General features: G+C 45.2%; 1 long non-coding RNA gene across 1 annotated transcript; it reads right to left on the reverse strand.

Moving 5' to 3' along the window:
- Window positions 1-520: 520 nt before the first annotated feature.
- On the reverse strand, window positions 521-4,373 carry LOC142906003 (uncharacterized). The gene is made up of 2 exons (XR_012930025.1): window positions 4,255-4,373; window positions 521-2,236 (listed from the first exon to the last, which is right to left on the reverse strand). It is a non-coding gene; the product is annotated as an uncharacterized LOC142906003 (long non-coding RNA).
- Between the last annotated feature and the right edge of the window lie 6,274 nt (window positions 4,374-10,647).

A 10,647-nucleotide genomic window follows, 5' to 3' on the forward strand; every position in this document is an offset into this window, starting at 1 on the left:
CCGCCTGTACGCGATCAACCGTCGACGCGCCCACCCGGGCCCCACGCTTGCCGTGAGGCACCATGAGGGCCTCCCCGACGGCCAGGGCCTCCGCACGGTCGGAGTGGGCAGAGGCCGGCGTTCGACTGGTGGTTTGAAAAGAACACGGACAAACATTCGAGCTCACGCTTTTGCTTTGGCAACAATTTTCGTTAATTGGGCTCCGAGCGGCTCAACAAGCCTGGAAGCCGGCGCATTTAATCACCTCCGAGATCGAAATGTGGCAAATCGCATGCTAATCAGGAGCAAGTTGGCCCAGGGATTGAGAATCAAATTTGCATGTGAAATGGCGGTGCAGGACTCGATTCGAAGGCGAGTGAATACTGCGCGGTGGTGCATTGCAAGTGGACATTATTATCATCCAACAGTGACCAGCATGGTGAAGTATGGTCAAACTAAACCTGACATCCAACATCACGTGGCGAGATCTTCATCCAGCAGTGGAAAACGTAACTTAAAGTAACCAAAATAAAAGAAGATGCATGGAAAATAAATCGGTTTAATTTTGTATATAAACGCGTATAACTCATGTGTACATGCTTGTAAATATACGATTCAGCTAAAAAATGTTAAACACATTTACACAAAGTCGCAAAGACATCAACTCGCTTAATATTTACCACTACTCCAGGAGCTCAGAATTATTGCCCAAGTACTGTATATACGTGAGCAAAGTTACGACCATTTACGAAGCAATTTGAAAACGTGTCAATATTTTGTCAGAAATTATCTTTGCACGTCTAAAGGACAAGAGAAGCTGTAACGAAATGCGCATTTGTAAACGATTAAACCTTAAAATTTTCTGACACCGACATTTTTTCCAAAAACATTCCTTGTGTGATTGCACAGAGTCCGATGAGGGGTGGGGCAGCTGTGTAAAAAAACCTGAGGTGAAATTCTCCGTTAAACCGACGATTTAAACAGCAACAGCTCGGGGAATTTTATACTCTGTTCTATGCAGCTGACCGCTGCCCCTTCATACAGTAAATGGCATCCTCACAAGAATAAGTAACCTAACATCCCTTGCAGGGAATCCTCTCGCGATACAAAATCTTCCATTTGCCATCCATCACGAGACCCCTGCGGGTGTCACCGTGCACAATCATACTTCGAAGCTCTTGCTCGGATTCCCCAGAGCTTTGCCCTCCGAGTGGCCACCCTAATGGCCCACTCCGACAGGCCAAACCTGGCACAATTGTAGGTTTTCAACTATAATACACGTTTTATGGGTTAAATCGGGTTTACCGACACATTTAAATATTTATTACGCGATCTAACCCAAAAAACCTGTGTTATGGATATTGGTCGCGAAAGCCTACGTGTTAAACTGGTTTTCAACTGTTAGATCAGTGGTAGCCGATATGTGAATCACGATCCATGGGTGGATGATCGCAAAATATTTTTTATTGTGGATCTCGGGACAAATAGGATTAAACACCTCTAATATAAAGCAATTCTTGTTATAGCAGATGGCAAAACAAAATCCTCGACTAAGATTTAATGGATTAATAATATATATTTTAAACCAATAGATCGCACTAGCACTTGGCATGTCTACAGTGTTCTATTAGTCGGTTAAATCCATCCGGGTAACTGTTGGTCATATATTGCTGGTAGATCACGGAACATGTTGAGATATACCAGAATGGATCACAGTGCTTTGTGGGTTGGACACTGCTGCGTTAGTCAATAAACACCACCGATTCAGTAACCAATATTTTTGTGAAATCACCTTCATCACAAGGGGGTCAGTGTCTTGGCTGGCAAAGAAGTGGGGCATAAGATATCCTAAACCTTTCATACATCTTGACGCGTATACACCTTAAATGGCTGATTGTACTGGTTGGCAAGGTAAAAATTCTAAATTAAAAAAAAATTGCGCTACCATTTGAACCGCTGCGACAGGAGAACGAAGAACCGGTGACCTCTGGATTGCAAGTTCAGAGTGCAAACAGTCTGTTACTTCAGGGTAGCATTTCTCATAACCGCCACTGCTTTTTTTCAATTGTTCACCTCTGCTTGCGAGCAAAATGTACACTTAATTAACTCTGCAGATGTAAAACCCAGAGTGTGTGCCCACTCATGCACCTCCTCCGACATCTTGTTGACACCGCATCCACGATACACTAGTGCTGTCTGGGTTTCTTAGGCCGAGGAAAAGGCGAGCCCCATGGGGTGGACTCCGCAGGGTTGTAGCCTGGAATATGTGACAGCGGACACACAAATGGCACAAACGTACAACGAAGATAGTCACCCAAATAAGCCTTTAACAGACTGTGCTGCTGTTAGGCGGCATGGCCCACGAGGGGGTAAGTGGCCAACACCTCTCCCCAGTGCTGATGTTTACCCACTGCACCAGGTACTCATTTAAGAAAGAGTTGACCTTGGGTAGGCAAAACAGCAGTTCAGATAATCCTCACTGGTGTTGGCGGTGAGTGGGAATTGGGTTGCCGGGTTCATAGGGCAGCATGCTAACCACTACACCAATGCTCTCCCACACACACATGCGAGTATTTCCAACACAAGTGATTCGTTATTATTACACTTATTAACACTGAAAAACTTCGCCAAGTCTGAAGACTTTTGAGGAACAGGGGGAGAGAAGATGACAACTCCACACAGTAACACACTCTAGTTGGGAATCAAACCCAGTTTTCTTGCTGCAAGACGCAAGGGTTTACCAATGTGCCACCCTGCCGCCCATGGCGATACGTAAACTACCTTAATACCAGTTTCAATGCATGCTTATTTTTAGATATGGGAGGAAACCAGAGAACCCGGAGGAAACCCATGCAGAACAGACTCATGGAGTTTTGTTAAGAAATCTGATATCTACCAAGGCAACCCACACCCTGACTTAGCTTGGTATCTTGAGAACTCGCATTCATCAACAACAGCCCCAAACGATCATTTAAATAGGTCACGTTTCAGATAATGGCCCTTCTTGTGCAATGAACTAGGGCCATAATAAAAATCTATTTTATACAGCACCTTGCATATCGAAATATCTCAAAAAAGCACTGGACATTAAAAAAGTACTCAAGCATAGATACAAGCCAATAGATATAAAGTAAAAGCCGATAATAACAATAATGACAGTGATACTGACACTTTACACAGCATGCAAAATGCAATAAAAGCTAATCATAATGATTCCCCTCACAGTAATAACCAATCAGAATCCAGGAAAAGCCAATTAATAACGACGTTTTCAAGCTGGATTTAAACACACGGACAGTCACAACTGATATAGGTAGGGATAGTGTCCCATAGTCGTTGGATATACAGTCTGTTCTATAATACGGTAGTTGCGTACCTCAAGAACACCGCGTTTTGGAAAAATCGTGTTATAATAAATAATATATATTATATGGGGTAAAGCGCAGTCCGCAATAACGCGTGAGATGCGTAACACAGGCTGAACAAAGACTAAGGAACGTGGGTAGCATCTAGAAGCATCCAGCAGCATCCCGCCTTGTGTGATGCCACGCCGAGGCAGCCGTTACAACCGCTTATTCCTACTCGCGCGACGTAGTTCCATTCATTCAACCGAGTTATATCCAGTTTGGATCCGCGTTATACAAAAAATGCGTTCCTTCATACATTCATCATCGCGTTATATCCAATTTGCCAGTTACAGGAGGTATAGGACAACAGACTGCAGCTCAAAATGCTAGCTATACATATATTTTTTCCATCCAAGACCGGAGTTTATATTTTATTCCTGTGTTATAAGGGTATTACGTTCAGGGGCTAAATGCCAATGGATGGGTCTGATAGCCACGGGAGAGCCTCAGGAGAGAGTTTGTGTCATCTTGCCACCCCCTCCATTGAAGGAGCGCAGACTACAGTGGTGTAAAATGTGGTCCATAGTTTGGGTTGCATGGCCACAATCGTACAGTAGCTTGTTTTTAATGCACTGCTATGTATCTGTATGAGTCTCTATGAATCTCTAGGAATCATAATGGGTCTCTCTGTATCTCCTATGTATCTCTGTGTCTCTATGGGTTTACGATACGGTCCCACAGTTTGGGTTGCATGGCAACAAGCGCTATGCTGTGGCTTGTGTCATTAATTTTCGGCCCGCTGACGTTCCGATGCGGCGAGCGTTTGTTTTTGTGCACTACTGCTGGCGCAGCAAGCAGCAACAGCAGCATGGTCACAATACAAATCGGTGGTATTCCGAGGTTGCGCGTCGCGCCGCACGGTGAGTACCTCCGGGCGGACGAGGTGCATGCGGATCCGCTGGTGCTGCAGGTTGGACGAATCCAGCGACACGCGCACGCACACGCGGTCGAACATGTTCAGCGCGTTGCCCTCCACGCGCAGCGTGGGGCCCTACACAAAACACAAAGACATATCTCCAATGTAGCTTTAACAGACTGTTGGGGCAAGTGCTGTTGGCGAGGAGCACAGATGAAGGCCGGCACGGCACACAAGGGGGTGGGTCGCCGGCGCCATGCCCGGCCGCCTTTGTCTCCCCAGTGGCGATGTTTACACACCGCACCAGGCATTCAATTGAGTTCCGAGTCAACCTAGGGGAGGCCCAGGACCGGTTCAGATAATCATCACTGGTGTTGACCGTGCGAAGGAATCGAACCCAAGTCGCCGGGATCGTAGCGCAGAGCGCTAACCGCTACACTACCGCTGACTGCTCTCTGCCAAGTGCCCTGCACACAAGCACGGATTAACGTAAACCCAACGTTATTATTTATACTATTACATGGGTCACTCAGAAAAGCCTCACTGATTCTCAAAACGTTTGCATTCAAGGTCACTGCTACGTCTTTGTAAAAGGAGGCGAACGATTGATATGTGCTCCCCAAATAAGTAATTTGCATGTAATTTGCCAACCTTGGACCACGATGCTGGCACACGAATAACGTTACAGGATCTTTCAACGTCCACTGTTAAAGCGGATAGCCTGTAAATATTTTACGCTTAATACACACCACAGTATTAACCGGAGTGGCCACCGAGTTTGAAACGCAAACCTCCACAACACACAGCGAATGCAATACCGCTTGGGCCACCTCACCGCGAGCTGAAAACCAGGCATGAGAAGCCGATGGCTGCAATGACCAAACCAACCGAGGGATCGTGATGTGCGGGCCAGCCAAGGAATTTTAAAGCCTTATTTGGCCATCATTAAGGAGTAGATGCAACCCTCCTTAGGTTATATGGAGTGCACAATTGCAGTTAAGAACATACCTAAAATATGGCTGCAAATGTTGACCCTTTTGAGCTTCTGGTCCAAATTATGCTGTGTGCATTATCCACGCAGAGTGACAATGTAATGCGGCATGCAAGGCATGCTGGAAAGAACCGGATCCAATGGTCACAAATGTGCTTTTTGCCATCTAGAGATCACTTTTTGCATCAACTACTATTTCCCTCATTTGTTTTTATTCTACAAGTACTTTTCTGCCCTTCGAGTTTCTCATTGTTTACAGAAAGCATTAGATTTTCTCTCTAATTCTTCCGGATCTGAGGGATTTTACTGTATTTTAATGTGATGTCCTCTCCGTGACAATACGGGCTCCGTCATGGCAGTTATTTCCAAAGCATATTTAATTGTGACCGTTTTATATTTGAAACGCATTTACATCATTTAATTCAGTTTCAGTTTATTTTGGTATAGCCCTGTGAGCTATCCGACTCTAATGTATCCACCGGTGTAACTTCCTCTGTAATAGTCCACACTGCCAAATGGCAAAAAAAACGGAGCTTCGTATCTCACTGCGTTCTTCCACCTTAAACCAAGTGTCTGTGTGTCTGATAGAAACCAAATCGTAGAGAGATGGTCAGGGGGCTTGGGTCCCAGTGCATTAAGCCAGTCCTGGGTTTAAAGCAGAATTCAGCCGTTCGGGAAATGCCAATGCCTCCCGGTTAAGTGAACACATGCCCTACCTCCTCGTCGAAGGTAACGTTGAGCTTGAGATCTTTGGAGTCAAAGAAAACCGTCCCCTCCAAGCCGTACTTGGGAATGAGCACCACCACGGCGTTCTTGCGCGCAAACAGCACGAAGCCCTCTTCGCTCACCACTCCCTTGCTCTTGAAGAACAACTGAGACCACAACAACAACAGCCGTTAATCACCGCTACGTGGCAAAGAGCAGACACACGCGCATCACTTACCAAGCCCATAATTATTGAACAAAATTTAAGGTATTTTTCCGCATCCCCCCGCTAATTTATTCCAGTTGTGCTATTGGCATCATGTCATGGGGATTATTTTGAGTTCAATCGTGAAGGTACAATGTCAATTGTATTGACTATAATCCTCCATCACCTGACAGAGCCAATCAAATAAAGTTGTCACATCATGGGCAAATGTGCCAAGTGACTAGGTTTTTCATCAAACACAGAAGAATGCTGAAAAGCAACGTCAAGTGTAGCCAACCAGTACAGCCATGGCACCACCACACGTAAGCGTGCGAATAGAAAACAATTGATTCTTACTACACGCACAATACGATGCCTGCTTTCGTGACCTTAAAAATGGTTTTCAAGAGACGAATGGACGCATTATCAGGTGCCTAAGCACACGCCGTGCAAGCTCCACGTGGCCCACACTTCCGCCTCCCACCTGCGTGTGGAAAGCTACAGACGAGCGTTGGGCGTACTGCGCCATCTTGTGGCGGTAGTTGAGGTTGTTGCAGAGCTGCTGCTGCTTCTGCTTGTCGGTGAGCGCCGGGTACGTGGGGTCGGCGCCCACGCACACGGCCAGCAGCCGGTGCACAATCACATCCGAGTATCTGTAACGGTACAGGGAGACAACAACAATATTCACATTTGTTGTAGCCTCTATTTAATATGAAGATTAAATTTACAGTAGATACAGGCTGCGGTATGGCCACGAGATGCCAACGGAGCAGCGGTATTAATCCACCAAGCACCGCGATTCATTCTGGTGGATCTCAGCGGGTTTCACGATCCACAAGAAAGCTACGCAAACAATGACTCAGATGGATTTAACGCTGTGATAGAATACTGTACTCTGGACATACCACGTTCTAGCATCATCTGCTTGTAGAAATTATCTTTGTTAATGTATGAATTTAATTCTTTGTTGAGGATTTTTTATTTGTCATCAGATGTAACGCAAATTGCTGCCTGCTCATATCTGTGTTCTTATTTAAGATCCACAACAAAATCGTTAGCAATCCATGGCAGAATTGCAATTCAATTTTGGCCGCCGCTGCAACACGGCAATGGATTCTTGATTCTGCACGTGGAACACTGTCACCCTCCTTGTAGGCGTTGGTGTTCTCCGGATCCTCTAGTTTTTCTCCAACACAAGCCAAACAACCATTTAAGGAATTGGCCAAACTTCCTGTTTATAGGACCTTTTAGAAAAATAAGTCAAAATCTGAATCTTTATCCTGGAGAAATCCGATTCGCGATAAAAGCTCTTTTTGACAGATGTCCAGTCGGTAGATGATAGGAGTGCTAAGAATAGGAAAGGTAAACAAATCACTAAAAGTAAATAATAGAAAAAAGATATACAAGTTGTATGTTGCACTTCATTCGCACCGTACGTAGCCAACCGTGCTAATCAGTGTGTGCCATAATGACAAATTAACATTGCATAAGTACATCAATTAATGAATAAATTCCTAAACTTGGGAAAGGCAGCACAGTCCCAGACCACACCAAGACAACAACATAGTCCCCTCAATAATCGCGAAGGTCGATTTCACGCGTGTGCCTGACGCCAGAGCACGTCACCGTCGAATGGGCGACGTGAAGTGGGTGTAGATGGCGGTGGCGAGCCCGTAGTGGTGGGTGTCGGGCTCCATGCCGGAGCAGAAGTAGATGGCCTGCATCATGCAGCACGTGGCCAGGATGCGCAGCAGAGTGTTGAGGTATGGTGGCGCTCCCGGCACCGCCGCCCGGTCCAGGGACTCGGCAAACGCCTTAGCCGAGTCCACCTGGATCTCGATGTTCTGCGCAAAAAAATCAGGCACACCGGCGTTTGTGAGGTGACTATCCCACACATGACTTGTAGTTCAGTGCTTGGGAAGCAGCAAGGGTTGTGGTGTATTGGAAAGAAAACGTTATTCAGCGCACTTCCTGTAGGCATTCAGGTTTCCATAACCTGGCTTGCCAGGAGAAGGCAGTACAGCAAGTGGATTAATCTACATCTGGCACAGTGCCTGGCTGCCTTCCAGCGTTGTCTGTGGTTCGTCACAGCTTTTGAGTTGTTCTGCCTCTAAGGGCGAGTGGAAACTATACGGCTACATCTCAAGATAAAGGTAAAAGGTGCAGCCCTGCAACTGCTCGCTCAGGCCAATACTGACATCGTTTCAAGACACCTCTGCTTCACAGTAGGGGGTAGCACATTCCCACCCATTTTGAGCATAATGTTCATCACAATAAGTCGACCTGATATTTCAACATTTCAGTGCTGGGATTTATCTAAAATTAAATACAGTACTACATTTATCGTGATGGTTTTTTGTTGCTTATTTCTGTGGAGTAGCTGGGAAACGAGCCGAGTCCTTCAACTCCCTACACTTGATAACACAGTATGTTCAATGCGGCTGCTGGATTTTGAAGCCAGGGTCCAGCTGTAATCTCTGGGTCATAGGGTGACCCAGGTGACCCTTGCAAATGAGACTATTATGGTCTCTTGAGTTCTCACCCAGTTAAACCAAAAGACCTCAAACTAAAATTTGAGCCACCCGGCGACCTCTGAATTCCTTGCGAGGAGGATGATATTGAAGGAAGGTTAACAGCAATCTAGAGACAGTAGAACCCCTCTTAAAGACGGTAATTGGTTCCACGAACACGAGCATTAAAGTATTTGGTCATTAAGCGAGTATAGGAAATACGTGTTAAAAGCTTAATTCGTTGCGATAGCATCGAAAGTTTCCCTTGTTCACCCAAAAAACGTACTTTATAATATTTAAACAATGGATATTAATACATAAAGATACTAACATTATAAACACATCATGTTAAAATAAACACTGTTAATAAATGCATAAATTCATTTTGATTTAAAGCTTTCGTGACTGCAGAAGGACGCTTGTGGTGCAGGGTGTTCACTCAGGAAAGCCTCGCAAAGTCTCGAGACTCTTTTTTCAGGAGGATCTTGCCAAGTTTTTGGTAGTCGAGTCATTCTTTCAGCAGCGGGATGTTTGCCCAAATACCGGTTTGGGTTGTTACAAATTACTCAACTGGAATATATACGTAGTAACCATTGTTCGACTACAAAAGCTTTGCAGTACCCTCCCGAAGTTATGAGATTCAGTGAGGCTTTTCTTGGTTAAGGATCATAGTAGTAATAACACGTCTATGTTAGCGATGAGAGGAAACCTGATAACCTGGAGTCAACCCATGCTAAATAGGGGGAGAACATACAAAATCTACATGGAAAGGCAACCAAGTCGGGCATCAATCCTAGGCCATTCTTGCTGAGACACGTGTTACCATTGTGCCATCCTGGTTTGGCTGCTTATGTATGTACACATGCTTGTGTGGATCTGTACAATGACACTTTAACAGTGCCACGCATCATGGGATTACATGTGCACCTGGCAACAACGCACGTTAGCTGCTGAGTATGGGTTGCAATGTGCGCACTCGCGAGTTAACAGTTGTTGGTGCATCTCACCGGTCGACGTTGGATCTCAAGGAACACAGGTTTGAGCTCAATAACTCTGGCACCATATCAATCCTCTGCAGGCGCACAGACACATAAACGCAACCACTTCTCTGTCAATAAACACAATCTGGCAAATACATATGCACCAACTCAACGAGTGTTTTGCAAGCAAACCCACACATGATTAAGTCACCTGTAGGTAACTGTTCAACAAGGGGATGTTTTCGCGAATGCCAGTTAAGATTGTATGGGTTTTATTTAGAGGAAATCTGATGAATCCAGAGGAAACCCATTCACTAACAGGGGGGAGAACAAACAAAACTGCAAGCAAAAAGGCACAAGAGTTGAGTAATCAAACCCAGCGTCTCCTTGCTGCAAGGCACGAGTGTTACCACTGCGCCGATAGCCTGCCGCTCATGATGTTACGGTACATCATATGATAAGAAATCCACAAAAATCACCTTGTTTAAAACATCATGAGAGATATTTAGCATTGTTGTTGCACATTTTTTTATTCTAATTCATTTTTAAGTTATCGTTATTCATACGGGAAGTACTGAAAAGCACACAAAAAATGTGGTGAAAATGTCAAATACAATTACAAAGTTGTGGGGAAACTGGTACCGCGATGATCGTTACATCATAATATTTTACATCATGTCGTAAAGTTAAGAATGAAAGGATGAAATCGGCGGGTCGTAAAACACTTGATATTGTGGCAAGAAGAAATCCACATCTCACCTTCTCACACAGGTAAACTGTGGTACCACGCAGAGATGCCTCCTCATCCAAGGCATTCCCCGGCCGGATAAAGTAGCTCACATCGGCGTAGTGTACCCCAACCTAGAACACACATTAATACACCGTCACCACCCTCACATGCATGGATGTGTAATGACAGGGTGATACCTGCCGGCCTGTAAGGGTAATTAAGGTTATAGCTGCATTACATAATGCCTCATTATGAAGGAGCGTATCTGGGGTAAAGGTCAACGG

Source organism: Petromyzon marinus, chromosome 61, assembly GCF_048934315.1.
Source record: "Petromyzon marinus isolate PM22_M1 ecotype Great Lakes invasive population chromosome 61, UKy_Petmar_22M1.pri1.0, whole genome shotgun sequence".
NCBI lineage: Eukaryota > Metazoa > Chordata > Hyperoartia > Petromyzontiformes > Petromyzontidae > Petromyzon > Petromyzon marinus.